We start from the raw sequence: 16393 nt of genomic DNA on the forward strand, positions 1-16393 counted from the left end.
TACCTCCCACCCCTCACGCTCCGCTCCTCTGCCGCCCACCTCCTCGCCGTCCCTCGGTCTCGCCTATCCCGCCGTCGACTCCTGGGTCACGTCCTCCCGTGGTCCTGGAATGCCCTCCCTCCTCACCTCCGCCAAACTGATTCTCTTCCCCTCTTCAAAACCCTACTTAAAACTCACCTTCTCCACGAGGCCTTCCCAGACTGAGCTCCCCTTCTCCCTCTACTCCCTCTACCGCCCCCCCTTCACCTCTCCGCAGCTTAACCCTCTTTTCCCCCCATTTCCCTCTGCTCCTCCCCCTCTCCCTTCCCATCCCCTCAGCACTGTACTCGTCTGCTCAACTGTATATATTTTCATTACCCTATTTATTTTGTTAATGAAATGTACATCACCTTGATTCTATTTAGTTGCCATTGTTTTTACGAGATGTTCTTCCCCTCGACTCTATTTATTGCCATTGTTCTTGTCTGTCCGTCTCCCCCGATTAGACTGTAAGCCCGTCAAACGGCAGGGACTGTCTCTGTTGCCAACTTGTTCATTCCAAGCGCTTAGTACAGTGCTCTGCACTTGGTAAGCGCTTAATAAATACTATTGAATGAATGAATGAAAGGACGGAGGAGTGCTGAGGAGAGCCCTCTACAGGCCAACAGGCAAGTCCGGAATAAGCAGGCTGGGGGCAGGCTCCTGGAAAAGACCTTGAGACATTCTTGGCCACAGAGTGGCTCCTCATGGACCCAAGAAGATAGAAACCAGGGTGGGCAGGAGTAATCCACTGGACGACATTGTCCAGTGCCCACGTGCCAGCTCCGCCCCACTTCACCCCCCTGCCCTGTTCTTCACTCCGGACACCTCGACTGCACTGGGATCAATGCATGGGAAGTCCCTTTCCCAGACTCTCCAAAATCTATTTTAATGTCTGTATCCCCCTCTAAACTGTAAGCTCCTTATGGGCAGGGATCACATCTACCATTCTGTCATATTGAACTCCCTTAAGCACTTAGTACAGTGCTCACACAGTAAACACTAATAATAACAATAATTGTGGTACTTGTTAAGCACTTAACTGTGTGCCAAGCACTATTCTAAGCACTGGGATAGATACAAGGTAATCAGTTTGGACACAGTCCCTGTCCCACATGTGACTCACGGTCTTAATCCCCATTTTACAGATGAGGTAACTGAGGCACAGAGAAGTTAAGTGACTTGCCCGAGGTCACACAGCAGGAAAGTGGCAGAGCCAGCATACACATGCATGCACACACACAAAACATGCACAACTCACAGGTCCACATGCGCGCGCACACACACACACACACACACACACACACGCATGCACACAGTTCCTTCTGGGATAGGCATGGCTGCAGAGCACCATTCCTTTCCTCAGTGGAAATTTCCATGTCGTCCCAAGAGGACAGAGTCCTGGGCCAGGGAGAAGCGCTGGGAGGGCTGTCCCCTCGTGGGGCCACACAGCCTGGGCTCAGAGGCAGGAAGACAGAGCATTGTGAAGCAGACTGGGCAGATCTGCTCTGGCCCAGGGCAGTGTGCAGCAGGCAGGAAACTTCACAATGGCTCCCAAAGAACCGGAGATGTCTCAATTGTTTAGCCCTACTCTGCCTGTTCCCATTTCAGGGCCACTCAATCAGTAGGCAACCAGCACAGAGTGCTTGCCGGGGAGTGGGGGGGTGTCGGGCTGGGGGGGAAGGCGGTGGGGCGCGGTGAGGAGGGAGGGGGGAGCAGATCTGGCTTATACCACAGTCTGGCGGCAGGGGGAAGGGGACGGGAGGGAAGTTAGGATGAAGAGGAGGAGGGGGAAAGTTCTGGGGCTCAGGTTGAGGAGACAGGGGTTGGAAGAGTCCACCAGGCTGAAGGAAGTGGTCTGGTAAGAAAGCAGCCAAAAGTGATTGGGTCTGGGCAGTGGGCAGTTGCCGCTGGGGCTGGTCAGAGTGGTATTTGGTATTTTTGAGGGCAGGTATCATGCCTCCCAACTCTATTGCATAGTACTCTCCCAAGCACTTAGTACAGTGCTCTTTCCACAGTAAGTGTTCAGTAATTACCAGTGATTGATTAGCTAAGCAAAAGAATCACTGGGCTGGCCTGTTCTCCCTGGGCAGAAGGGAGAGGGAGAAGAGGACAGGAGGGGCTTAGTCAGGGAAGGCCTCTTGGTGTGCCTTCAATAAGGCTTTGCAGGTGGGGAGAGTCACTGTCTGTTGGATTTGAGAAAGAAGGGCATTCCAGGACAAGAAAAGGACATGGGCAAGGGGTCAGCAGCCAGAGAGATGAGATCAAAGCACAGTGGGAAGGTTAAAAATACAGGAGAGAAGTGTGCAGGCAATACAGGAGAGAAGTGTGCAGGCTGGGTTGAAGTAGGAGAGCAGCGAGGTGAGGTAGGAGAGGGCAAGGTGATTGAGTGCCTTAAAGCTAATGGTGAGGAGTTTTTGTTTGATGCGGAGGTAGATAGGCAACTACTGGAGTTTAGTGAGGAGCAGGATGACACGTCCTGAACGTTTATGTAGAAAAATGATCTGGGCAGTAGAGTGAAGTATGGACTGGAGTGGGGAGAGACAAGAAGGCTGGGACGTCAGCAAGGAGGCTGATTCAGTAGTCATGGCGAGAGAGAATAGTGATTGTATTAATGTGCTGGCATTTGGATGGACAGGAAAGTCTGGATTTTAGTGATGTTGTGAAGATGGGAACGACAGGATTTAGTGAGGGACTGAATATGTGGGTTGAATGAGAGAGAGAAGTCAAGGATAGTACCAAGGTTACAGGCTTGTGAGACGGGAAGGATGGTGGTGCCACCTACAGTGATGGGAAGGTCAGGGGGAGGACAGGGTTTGGCTAGGAAGATAAGGAGTTCTGTTTTGGACATGTTAAGCTTGAGGTGATGGAAGGACACGCGGCGTGGCTCAGTTGAAAGAGCCAGGGCTTGGGAGTCAGAGGTCGTGGGTTCTAATCCCGGCTCCGCCACTTTCCAGCCATGTGACCTTGGACTTCTCTGGGCCTCAGTTCCCTCATCTGTAAAATGGGGATTAAAACTGCGAGGCCCACATGGGACAACCTGATCACCTTGTATTCCCCCCAGTGCTTAGAACAGTGCTCTGCACATAGTAAGCGCTTAACAAATACCACCATTATTATTATTATTATTAAGTAGAGATGTCTTGAATGCCAGCAGAAATGCGAGGCTGCAGAGAGGGAGAGCGATCACGGCTGGAGATATAGATTTGGGTATGATCCACACCGAGGTGGTAGTTGAAGTCATGGGCATGAATGAATTTTCCAAGGGAAGGGGTGTAGATGGAGAATATAAGGGGACTTAGAACTGAACCTTGAGAGACCCCCACAGTTAGGGGACGGGAGGCAGAGGAAAAGCCCACAAAGAAGACAGAATGAATGGCCAGAGAGATAAGAGGAGAACCAGGAGAGGACAGAGTCCATGAAGCCAAGGATGGATAATGTTTCCAGGAGAAGGGGGTGCTCCACAGTGTCAAAGGCAGCTGAGAGGTCGAGGAGGATTTAGGATGGAGTAAAGGCTGTTGGGTTTGGCAAGAAGAAGATCATTGGTGACCTTTGAGAGGGTGGTTTCTGTGAAGTGGAGGGGTTGGAAGCCAGGTTGGAGGGGGTTAGAAAGAGATATGGAGGAGAGGAATTTGAAATAGTGAGTGTAGACATGGGGTGTAGAGGTTTGGTAGGAGAGAGATGGGGTGATAACTGGAGGGAGCAGTAGAGTCAAGGGAGGGGTTTTTTTAAGGATAGGGGAGACATGGGTATGTTTGAAAGCAGTGGGGAAGAAGCCATTAGCGTGCAAAAAGTTGCAGATGACTGTTAGGGAGGCAACAAAGGAGGGGGTAAGTGTTTATTGCGGCAGTGGAGCCACAGCAGCAGCTGCCCAGCCTCTACTGGAGAGGAAACAGTCTCTGGCCAGAGTAAGAGGAGGAGGAAGTCACAGGCTCACAGGTCACTGGGCCTCAGCTGGAGAAAGGAAACTCGCCCTCCATTCAGAGAGTCCCACCATAACTGAACGTGAAACCACAAAGTTTCCTCCCCACTTAGCTCCACGCTCATGTCCCTGCTGACCCCGAGTGCAAGGAACTGCTCCGAGCAGGCAGGGTCACCCAACTCCTCCCAGGCCAGACCTTCGCCTCCAGCAAATGACCAGAAAACAGTGTTAGTGGGCCCCAGTCAGCCGTCTGCAGCCCTCCAAGCCTGCTTCAGAGATAGGGGGGTGGCGGGAGCTTGGCCATGCCCAGCAGCAGGAGTGAGGAGGGAGGGTCTCCCTGCAACCTGGATCTCAGGGAAAATGAGAAGCAGTGTGTCCTAGTGGATAAAGCATGAGTCTGGGAGTTTGAATGACCTGGGTTCTAATCCTGGTTCTGCCACTTGTTTGCTGTGACCTTGGGCAAGTCACTTCTCTGTGCCTTAGCTACCTAATCTGTAAAATGCAGATTAAATCCTACTCTCTCCTGTGAGCCCCATGTGGGACAGGGACTGTGTCTTACCTGATTAACTTGTATCTACCCCAGTACTAGTACAGTGTTTGGCACATAGGGAGCACTTAACAAGTACCATAATCATCATCATTATTATAATTATTTGAATCACATCTGGGAGGGGCCCGGAACCCATCACCAAGCCTCTGCCTTACCCCCCACCCCTGCCGGGCCAGGGTGCTTGCCCAGACTATGAGCTTATGTTGGGCAGGAATTGTCTCTGTATGTTGCTGAATTGTATATTCCAAGCACTTAGTACAGTGCTCTGCACATAGTAAGTGCTCAATAAATACAATTGAATGAATGAATGAACCCCAAATTCCTCAAGCCCTGTGAAACTACGTGGAGGCTCCTGGAATCGATGCAAAGAAGATGCCCCTTTGAGGGTTGGAAACATGACTTCTTACTGTTGGACACTTCCAAAGGTTTAGCCCATAGTAGGAGATCAATAAATATTATTGGTGGGTTGCACTCTCCTGAGTGTTTTGTACACTGCAGATCCCTCAGTAGGCAATGAATAAATATCACTGGGGAGGGAGGGAGAGGGGAGATGGAGGCTGAAGTGGCAAGAAACAGGTTGCAAGGATTAACTCCAGAGAGGCCCAGAGAGGAGATAGTGGGGTTGGCGGGGGAGATCTCTGCTTCAGGGGATGGGAAGGGTCTGAAGACACTAGTCATTCAGTTAGTCAGTGGTATTTATTGAGCATTTACTATGTGCAGAGCACTATATTAAGTGTTTGGGAGAGTAAAATATAACAATATAATGGACCCATTCCCTTCCTACAAAGAGCTTACAGTCTAGAGTATACTAGTCCCTGAGACTGGAGAATCAGGCTATGGCTGGAAGCCACATAAAGGGCCCAGCTGGGCTAAAGTCCAAAGGCCACAAGGGAAAGCCAGGAGGACTGTAAAGAGACCTAACAAGGCCCTTGCTCCTTGGACCCTCCTGCTCCCAGGGTCCCAAGCACCAGGAAGCTACAAGCCAGGGCGTTGGGCCTAGCAGAGCAGCCAAGGAACAAGGCAGAGCCCAAGTGGCTCCAGCCGACTCAACCCCCATTGAAGGACAGACACCCAAACCAGGATTCTCTCTTTTTGGGAACTTAACGGGTACAGTAACTTTGGCCCGGGCAGGCTGCTGCAAGGAGAACAAAGCCCAGGGCGGATAGAGGAAAGTTGTAAGCCGTTTCCTGCAGAGAAGCGGGAGCCGAGGTTCACACACTGCCTGTGTGTTTAAGGCGACAAAACAGCCTTCTGACCACAAACAGTCAGGAAACTCTCCTGTAGCAACAGGCAGTGGCGGCACAGAATTATTTAACATAAAAACATTCTCCCCCTCCTCTGGCCTCGGTGCTCAAACAGCCTTGTTTTTCCCAAAGCCCAGAGAGGAAATTAAGTCCCTCTCGAGCAGAGGCCGCAAGCGCCAAACTAAACTCAGAACATGTATTCCCAGCCGGATTCAAGTTCCCTGCATGGGGGAGGGTCCAATGGAAAGTTTGGATTTTAAACCCATTCACACCCCCACATCCTCCCGTCCACCTCCGCCCCCACCTCCCTCTCCTCTGAGTTTAGTCAATGGCTCCAGGACCCTATCTGTCCAGCTACAGGAGGACTGGCCACCAGCAGCTCCTTATCCCATTTCTGCAGGCAGATGTCCGTGTGGCCACTGTGGAACGCTCTGCAGAGCCCCTGGGCAAAGGGAGACTGGGGGCTGACTGGGGGGACCAAGATCTGGCTTCAGTGTGGCTTATCTCCTGGAGACACTCCAGGGCCTTTGGCCAGGCAAGCCCAGGTGCCTCTGCTCCATCCCGGGCTCCAGGTAAAAGTGTGCTGTTTGCTGACCCCACAGGCAGGGACCAGTGCGGACCAGCTAGCCCTTTGCCTCCTTCCTTGTGGTGCCAGTCAGCCAGTCAATTATATTTATTATTTACTGTGTGCAGAGCACTGTACTATACACTTGGGAGAGGACAATATAACAATATAACACACACATTCCATGCCCACAACGAGCTTAGAGTATACAAGGGGAGATGGACATTAATATAAATAAGTAATAGAAGGTAAGTAGCTGAAACTAGGGCTCTGCCTTCATCAGCTTTCCATCTATGCCCATCACCTCCCCCCCGACACACCCCTGAAACAATCCCTCCAAAGGATGTGCCTGGAGAGTGGCTGGCCCAGCTGTCTGCTGGCCCATGATCACCCTGGTCCAGAAGACCTTAGTTGCCCTCAAAAATGTGGGAGGAGACTCAGGAAATTTCAGCCCCTTCAGAAACCTCAGGAAATTTCAGCCCCTTAGAGAAGGAGCATGGCTTGGTGGATAGAGCAGGGGCCCAGGAGTCAGAGGATCTGGATTCTAAACCTGGCTCTGCCACTTCCTTGCCTCACTACTCTGCGCCTCAGTTCCCTCATCTGTAAAATGGGGATTAACACTGTGAACCTCATGTGGGACACAGACTGTGTCCAACCTAATCAGCTTGTATCTACCCCTTAACAAATACCATAAAATTAAAAAAAACACCCCATAACAAATACCATAAAATTAAAAAAAAGAATCCAGGTTGTCAAAGCACCTTAGCCGCTTTCTCAGATGCCCACTACTGCTAAATCAGATATTGGCCTGACTCAGCTAGGTAGAGCACAATGGGCTCTCAAAGCACCTGACAAAGAGGTCTGGGTATCAAAGGTCAGAGGAAGCTGGAGATCTAGCATGGCCTGGCAGAAAAAGGGCCTTTAAGCCTCAGAGCACAGGCCCTCCACCCTATCCGCACGGTACAGCCACTGCCACACCACCACAACCGCCACTAAAGTGTAGTTGGGAAAAGACCCGGGCTTAGGAGGCAGCCTCTCTTCTCAGGCAGGAATGAGATGGCAAGTCCAAGAAAGTGCCCCACAGTCACATGATGTTAGCTTTCTTTGCCCAGTTCATGGGGCTAGATTCCCAGTCCCCAAGGGAGAGGGTCAGAGAAAAGGGCAAAAAGAGGGAAGAAAGAAAGAAGTGGAGCGAAGTCTCTAGGCTGTAAACTCTTTGTGGGCAGGGATCATGTCTGCCAACTCTATTGTATTGTAGTCTCCCTAGGCACTCATGCACACAGTAAGTACTCAATAAATACCGCTGATCTACTGATTTAGATGAGGAGAGAGAGAATGAAGGGGCAAAGAGGTGGAGAGCAGAAAAAAAGGTGACTGGAGAGAAAAGGGAGTGAGGTAGGTAGGAAAGAGGGAACTGAGGCTGACTTGCCAAGCAGCTGTTGCTTATTGTCCCCATTTCTAATCTGCATCTGGGGTGAGCCCTAAAATGGCAAGGAGGAAAAGGAGGCAAGGAAAGGCTCCTTTCTCCTCTTCCTTCTCTTCCACTGCAGCAGCAGTCACTGCGGTTGGCACCCCCTCTACCTCCTTAACTGAGAGGCCCCTCCCTGGGGCCAAGCGGGGGGAGTTGCCAGACCGGCTGGAACCACTCAATTCCAGCCACACTTGATCTTGCCAGGCACAGCCCCAGGGTGGACTGATCCAGCAACAATAGGAGCAGCAGAAAAGGAGGAGAAAGCTGCACAGTGTCTCCTCCTCTTGGAGGCTGCCGGGCCACTGTCACTATGGCCAAGGCTTTGGGGTGCCCTCCTGTCCCCGGCCCCAAATCCTTTCCTAATGGGGCCTTCAGAGCCGCCAAAATTGGAATCATCCTTCTTATATGGGATTTCTGGTCTCCTCATTCCCACCTTCCCATCACTAAGCCATCAGCATGCTGAGGACAGTACTGCCCTGGAGCCTGCCCCCTCCCATTCTCCTAGATGAGGGAGGGGACAAGAGTGCCAATGTAAATAGAATCTCGGCGTTCATTCACACTCTCCTCAGTGAGCATGTTGGAGCCCAACCATCAGGGCCCCAGTAGGGCAAGGATCCCCCGTCCCAGGTCATTCCCCAAACAAGGCTCAGATCCTAACAGGGGTGCAGTCAGGGAAGTAAGAGACCCCAAAGCAGGGACAATGTGCAGCCCCCAGGAGCGCAAGACCTTCCATTGGGGAGCCATTGGGATAAACGGATGGACAGATGGATGGATGGATGGATGGATGGATGGATGGATGGATGGATGGATGGATGGATGGATGGATGGATGGATGGACAGGAGAGAGCGAGGGTCCAGGATAGGGACAGCTCCCACATACTCACCCTCCTGCAGAGTCACACTCTGGAGGTAGAGCGGGTTCCTCAGAACATTGCAGCGGCCTGGCTCATCCTCTGTAGTGAAGAGCAGCAGGTCAGAGTACACGAACAGGGTCACCTGAGTGGGAAGACAAGATGACCAGACTGGAGTCAGAGCAGTGCATGGCACTGGCCTCAGACGCTCCCTCCCCACACTCCCCCTTGACAGCGCTCAGCACTGCAGACCATCCAGCTGAGAGTGATTGGTCCCATGCAGGCCAACCCCATGGGATGGGGAGGTAGCTGGAACCCTCAGCGGGGACAAAAAGCCAGTCTCATACCGGGATCAAAGCTCACTGGTCTCACCTTTGGACAGGGGATGTATGTTCAGGTTTTTGCCAAAGCCCTCTTTCTCAAAAGACAATGCAGCTGGAACACAGTCCACCCAAGGGCTAGTCCAGCCTCTCCTGAATGGCAGAGAGAAGGTAAAGGACACAGCCTTGACCCTTGGAATAGCTATTCCTGCTCTCGCATCCCCTCCTCCCCCTGAAAGAAACAGGAAAAAGAGCCCCTGACTCCTCTTGGGCTTCACAAAACTTAGATGAAAGTAGCAAGCGAATTTCTGAATGGTCTGGCCCCATTTTCCGAAACCTGGCCCTCTGGAGTGGGGAGGTCCAGGGAGACCTCCCAAGCATCTTTTTTCTTCCCAGGACCATCTCCAGGGAGGGAACCTGGGCAGGACAGCGAAGCAACATGGCTTAGAGAATACAGCACAGGCCTTGGAGTCAGAAGGACCTGGGTTCTAATCCTGGCTCCATCACATATCTGCTCTGTGATCTTGGGGAAGCCACTTAACTTTTCTGGGCCTCAGCTTCCTCCTCTGTTAAATGGGGATTAAGACTGTGAGCCCCATGTGGGGCAGGGACTGTGTTCAACCTGATTAACTTGTACTTACCCCAGTGCTTAGAACAGTGCTTGGCACATAGCACTTAACAAGTACCATAATTACTATTATTATTAGGGAGGATTGGGAAGGGCTGCAGAGAAGGATCTGGAAACTCATCTGAAGGGATAGTACATTAGGAACAACTCTCTTGGCCCAAGGATCTTGGCCCAAGGGCAGGGGGTTAGACAAGGTGGTTTCCGCAAGCAATCTCGGCCCAAGGAGAAGGGATTTGAAGATTCTGAGAGAAGGTCTTTTCATGAATAAACTGGTTTAAAAATGTCCTTTTCCTCTCCCACCCACAAACCATCTCAGGGCATCACCCAGCATATACACCCAACAAACACTGGCCCAAATAGATAATAGGCCAGATTTTACAACCAGCAACAGCTCTAATTGTTCCAGCTCTCAACTGCCTTCTCCCTCTCCATAAACCCAGACTGGTAGCCTGATCCAGGACCAGCTTCAAAGCACTGGCCACCTAGAGATGGGGAAAAATTTGTCACCTTCTCCCTTTCTGAATGATACCAGAGCAGTTACCCAAACCTTCAAACCTTTGGCATTTTATCGGGGTAAAGCCTGACCTCCCCACAGTTCCACAATGTGTCCTCACCCAGGGGGCCATGCACAGTCTTAATTTATTTTTTTAATGCAATTTGTTAAGTGCTTATTATGTACCAAGCACTGAGGTAGAAGCAGCATAACGCAGCCTCTAATCCCAGCTCCCTGTCTGGAATCACTTTACTTCTCTATGCCTCAATTTCCTTATCTGTAAAATGGGGATTAAGACCGTGAGCCTAATGTGGGACAGGGACTGTGTCCAAACCGATTAGCTTGTACCCACCCCAGCACTTAGTACACTGCCTGGCTCACAGTAAATACTTAACAAATACCAGAATTATTATTATACCAATTCATCGGGTTGGACACAGTCCCTGTCCCACATGAGGCTCACAGCTTAACTAGGAAGGAGTAGGAATGCATCTCTGTTTACAGATGAGGTAATTGAGGCAGAGAGAAGTTGAATGATTTACCCAAAGTCACACAGCAGACACTTGGCAGAGCCGGGATTAAAATTCAGGTCATTCTGATACCAGGCCTGTGCTCTATCCACTAGACCACAGTGCTAAAATCCACCCTTTCCTCCCCTTCCAAACTCTTACCATGCTGATCCTTATGCTATCCTGCCTTGACTACTGCAACTCTCTCCCCACTCCAGCCATACTTCACTCTGCTGCACAAATCATTTATCAACAAAAACATTCAGTCCATGTTTCCCCACTCCCCAGGAACCTCCAATGGCTGCCCATTACTATTGGCTTTAAAGGACTCAATCAGCTGGCCCCATCCTACCTCACCTCACTAATCTCCTACAACAGCCCAGCCCGCACTCTTCTCCCCTCTAGGGTCAGTTTATTCACTGTCCCCTGATCTCATCTTTCACACCCCCAACCCCTTTCCCACACCCTCTTCCTAGCCTGGAACTCCCTCCCCCTTCTTGTACACCAGACTACCACTCTTTCCACCTTCAAAGCATTACTAAGGTCACAGCTCTTCCAAGAGGCCTTCCACGATTAAGCCCTCTTTTCCCTAGCTTACTCTTCACTTCAGCGTCCTCTATGCACTTCAATCTGTGACCTTTGGACATTTGATACTCGCCCAACCTCCAACCTTATAGCACTTAAATACATCTCTTTAAATTATATATGATAATTTACTTATTTATTCATATTAATGTCTGTCTTCCCTTCTATACCCTAAGCTCATTATGGGCAGGGAACGTATCTGCTAATTCTGTTGTACTGTACTCTCCCAAGCACTTAGTACAGTGCTCTGCACATAGCAAAGGCTCAATAAATATGATTGTTGACTGTTTCTCACTAGGCCACATTGCTTCTCAAAAGGGGGTGCTGGGCCCAGATCAGAAACACTTTGAGTGGGGTGTGGTGAGGGTGAGAGGAGGAGGAACTGAGTCAGGTGAGAAGGCTGGAAGCAGCAGTTTCGCTTCTGAATCTTTGCAGTCCAGAAGCATTACCGGTTGAAGCTGCCTGAGGAGTTTTGAACATTGTGTGGATTCTGGAATTAAGGGAATGAGCTGGGCAACAGCATTGAATGGAGTGTGCGAGGCTGAGCTGTGGCCAGTGGGAAAACTGGTGGGGGATCCCAGAGGTGGGTGAATGGAAGAGGACAGAGTTGGGGTGCAAGGGGTGGGTTAAAAGTCACTTTAGGAGACATGAGGAAAAGAAAGGGGCATACATTCTGCAAGCTCATAGAACACAAAAGTTTCTAAGGGTGATTTGCAGGAGGAAATGACTCAGAACCTCAGACAATGGAGTGAGCAGGTTTGGGCTGCATCCTAGGAGCAGCATGGGTTTCACCTTATCCCCTCTCACCGAGGACGGAGTCACACAGAAGTGTCCTATATGAGGGGGTTGGGTTGGGCTGATAGGGAGGGACAGTAGGTATAAGCTAAAAGACAGGAAATTTCTGGGAAACCAAGGAGCCAGGGACCCATCAGGAGATATGGGGAGAAGATGGAGGGGATGAAGGAAGGCCAAAGACCAAACTGCAACATTCAAAACTCCTCAATGTTGGGAAAACAGGGATTGGGGAAACCATGAAAGCAGGAAGTGCAGTGCAGTCTAGACAGGAAGTGATTAAGGCCTGAATAAAGAATTTCACCCAAGGTCGGGTCAGGGAAAGGTACCAGACTGGCCATGGTCCAGAGAGAAGAACAGAGGCTGGAAAAATGGAAACAAGTGCAGAAAAGCCCTAATCTCACATCTATCCTGACAGCCCCTCTTGGAGTCCCACCCTGTAGATTTCAGCAGAGGTGCAAGAGGGCAGCTGGGGACATAGCAAATTTTGGATCAGCGGCCCCACTCTCTGCCTCAGAGAGTCCCAGGGGTGGAACTTGCCAAAGCCACATCTCAAGATAAATGGCACCCCAGCCTCCCTGTGCTAGGCAACTCCACCAAAACCCTGCCTGTCTAAGTGGTAGGGTAAAGTAGGCCATCAGATGTGGTGAAAGTCATTCACTCACAAACGGAAAGCACCCCATTTAACCCCCAAGCAGGGAAGAGAGTATGGTACTCTCCCAAATGCTTAGGAAAGTGCGCTGCTCGGGGAAACAGAGATCTCATTTCTAATCCCAGGTCTATGACCTTGGGCAAGTCACTTCTTAGTGCCTCAGTTTCCTCATCTGTAAAATGAGGATCCAATACCTGTTCTCTCTCCCACTTAGACCGCAAGCCCCATGAGAGACAGAGACTGATTATCTTGTGCCTCCACCGGCCTAATACAGTGCTTGGCTCATAGTAAGTGCTTAATAAATACCACAATTATTATTAGTAGTAGTAGTCATAGTAGTAGTAGTAAGCACTCAATAAATACCATTGATTAACTGAGAGGAGGAAAGTCCTTAAAGGATGGTAGCACAGGTACAAACAGGAAATCAAGCAAGCCAAAAAAGAGTTTGAAGAGCACTTCGAAGAGCACTTAGCCAATGATAATGACAAAAGCTTCTTCGAACAGGAAACTAGTGGGACCGCTTGATGACCAAGAAATAAAAAGTGAGCTCCAAAATGAGAAGGAGTTGGCTGAGAGGCACACTGAATTCTTTTGTTTGGTCTTTACAGAGGAAGATGTTAAAGAATCCCACACTATTTTTTTTTCCCTGGGGCAGACAGGACAGAGGAGCTGGATCAAATTGCTAAGTCAGCTGCAAGCCCAACACCAGGGTTGGGTGGGTGTTCTAAAGAAACCTAGAGAGGAAAGTCTCCTGGAGAAAGTGGATATCTATCATTATAAAGAGCTCCATTATCAGAAGACCAGAAGGATGCCAAAGCCACTCCCAGCTAGAAAAGGGAATCACTAGACATGATCCTGGGAATTCTAGACTGGTAGGTCTCACTTCCAAACCTAGAATTGATATGAACCAGTGCACACTTAGAAAAAAAGACAACATAATTTTTGGAAGGGAAAATTATGTAATTATTATATTTAGTGAACACTTACTGCCAAAACCTCTGTTAAACACTGGGGTAGAAACAAAATAATCAGATCAGCACAGGCTCTGTTCCAGGTGGGGCTAATAGTCTAAAAGGAAGAACAGGTACTTTTTAACCCTGTTTTATAGATGAATCAACTGAGGCCCAGAGAACTCAAGTGACTTGCTCAGGATCACACAGCAGGTTAGTGGCAGAGCCAGGAGTAGAACCCAAGTCTCCTGACTCCAAATCCTGGGCTCTTTCCATTAGACCACACTGACTCCCCAATTAATCTGCTGGAGATCTTTTAAGGGTTCAACCAGCATGTCGAGAGGGGAACCATTGGACATATTAGATTAAGATTCACACAAAGTTTCTGACAAGATGTCAACCCAAACTGAACAGTCATGGGATTGAAAGGGTGCTCTGTCGGAGAGAGAAAATTGGCTGAAAGATGAGAAATCAGGTGGGAGGAAGAAGCAGTCACTTTCCAGTTTGGAGAAGTTTAAATTATAGGGTCCTGCAGATTCCTATGCAAAGGTCGATAATATTTATAATAATCGTCGTAAAGGATTTCCAGGTTGGCAGATGACACTAAGCTCCTCTGGGTGGCAAATGACACACAACTGGGGCTAAAAGCCAGGACGATCTCAGACAGCTGAGGGTGTGAGGTGAAAAACAGTGATAACCTATCCATACAAATGCAAGTGCAAGATAATTCATGTTGGGAGAAAAAAAGTCACAATTTCCTAATGATAGACACAGAGCTTGCAGTCGCCACTCAGGAAAGATCCTGGAGTCAGTGTTGACTGTTCTTTCGTAACAGTAGTCTAATCCATCAGTGGCATTTACTAAGCACTTACTTTGTACAGAGCATTATATTAAGTGCTTGGGAGAGCACAATAGAATCAGTAGACATCCCTGCCCTCAAGGAACATACAGTTCTATGTGTGCGTGTTTATGAGACAGAGAGGTAGAGAGAGTGCACATGCACAACCATGCCACACAAAAAAACTTTAAACACAAGAAAGGGTTTGATCGCAATATAAAACCATAGAACATTTGATCGCAATATAAAACCATAGAACATTCACATCTGGAATATGATGTGCACTTTTTGTTTCCAAAAACAGACATGAACAAACAGGAAAAGCTACACAAATGGGGCACCAGGATAAGGGGGGATGGAGAAATTACTGCATGGTGACAGACTGAAAAAATGTCAGGGCTCTTCATTCTGGAACTAGAAAGACTGAGAAGGAACAAGACTGATATTTATCAAATTATGAAGGAAGTTAGTCAATCGTATGTACTGAGTGCTTACTTTGGATAGAACACTGTAATAATAATAATAATAATGATAATGTTGGCATTTGTTAAGCACTTACTATGTGCCAAGCACTGTTCTAAGAGCTGGGGTAGATACAAGGTAATCAGGTTGTCTCAGGTGGGGCTCACAGTCTTCATCCTCCTTTGACAGATGAGGTCAATGAGGCACAGAGAAGTTAAGTGACTTGCCCAAGTCACACAGACACACAGTAGACAAGTGGCAGAGCTGGGATTAGAACCCATGACCTCTGACTCCCAAGCCCGTGCTCTTTCCACTGAGCCACACTGCTTCTCTTAAGCGCTTGGGAGATTATAACAATAAACAGACACATTCCCTACCCACAGTGAGCTTACTTGGAATTGTAGGTCACTCGATCCCTCCTACTCAGGATTTGGGTTATCCCCTGGCGATTACAGATGCAAACCAAACAAGTGGAGGCATTTCCCCCAAGAGAAGCAGTGTGGCCTAGTGGAAAGAGCACAGGCCTGGGAGTCAGAGGACCTTGTTGCTAAATCTGGCTCTGCTATCAGATTAGGTGATGCAAAAGGTGGCTCAGTGGAAATAGCCCGGGCTTTGGAGTCAGAGGTCATGGGTTCGGAGCCCAGCTCTGCCACTTGTCAGCTGTGTGACTTTGGGTAAGTCACTTAACTTCTCTGTGCCTCAGTTACCTCATCTGTAAAATGGGGATTAAGACTGTGAGCCCAAGTGGGACAACCTGATTCCCTTGTGTCTACTCCAGCGCTTAGAACAGTGCTCTGCACATAGTAAGCGCTTAACAAATACCAACATTACCACTAATCACTCAAAGTGTGCCTGGCTCTGTGTAGCTCTGCCCAGAGAATGAGTAAAAGGTAGCCTTCCTTGCAGATTATAAGCTTCTTGTGAGCAGGGATCTTATCTACTATCTCTACTCTCCCAAGCACTTAAGACAGTGCTCTATGATGTAGTTAAGTGTTCAGTAAATACTATTGATTGATTGTGGTCTTCACCCTGCAGGACCAGGCCTTCACATTATGCATTGGCTTTTTTGGGGGACCTTTTCTTTATTTTTTGTGTTTTTTTTGAGTACTTACTATGTGCCTGGCACTGTACCAAGCACCGAGGTGGATACAAGATAAGCAGGTTGGACACAGTTCTTGTCTCAAATAGGGCTCACTGTCTTAATCCCCATTTTACAGATGGGGTAACTAAGGCAAATAGAAGTTAACTGACTTGCCCAAGGTCACATAGACACGTGGCCATTATCAATCAAACAATGAATGTTTTTTATTGAGTGCTTACTATGTGCAGAGCACTGAACTAAGAACTTGGGAAAGTACTATATAATAGACTTGGAAGACACGATCCCTGGCCACAAGGAGTTTTCAAGTCATTACAATACAAGTAATTACAAGACATTAAAATCTATTATGGATAGGAAAAATAGAGGAGTATTAAGGATAAGTGCTGTGGGTCTGGGGAGAGTTATCAAAGTGCTTAAGGGGAATGGCCATAGGACCTAATG

At 48.9% G+C, this 16393-nt stretch overlaps 1 protein-coding gene across 1 annotated transcript in view; it reads right to left on the bottom strand.

Moving 5' to 3' along the window:
* The window catches only part of RGS3 (regulator of G protein signaling 3), a 92923-nt gene extending 84161 nt beyond the window's left edge, over window positions 1-8762 (bottom strand). The window contains exon 1 of the mRNA XM_029063202.1: window positions 8655-8762. The gene's annotated coding sequence lies outside the window, so the exon portion shown is untranslated. The remainder of the gene's footprint in view (window positions 1-8654) is intronic.
* Window positions 8763-16393: the final 7631 nt, after the last annotated feature.

Source organism: Ornithorhynchus anatinus, chromosome 4 (genome assembly GCF_004115215.2).
Source record: "Ornithorhynchus anatinus isolate Pmale09 chromosome 4, mOrnAna1.pri.v4, whole genome shotgun sequence".
Lineage (NCBI taxonomy): Eukaryota > Metazoa > Chordata > Mammalia > Monotremata > Ornithorhynchidae > Ornithorhynchus > Ornithorhynchus anatinus.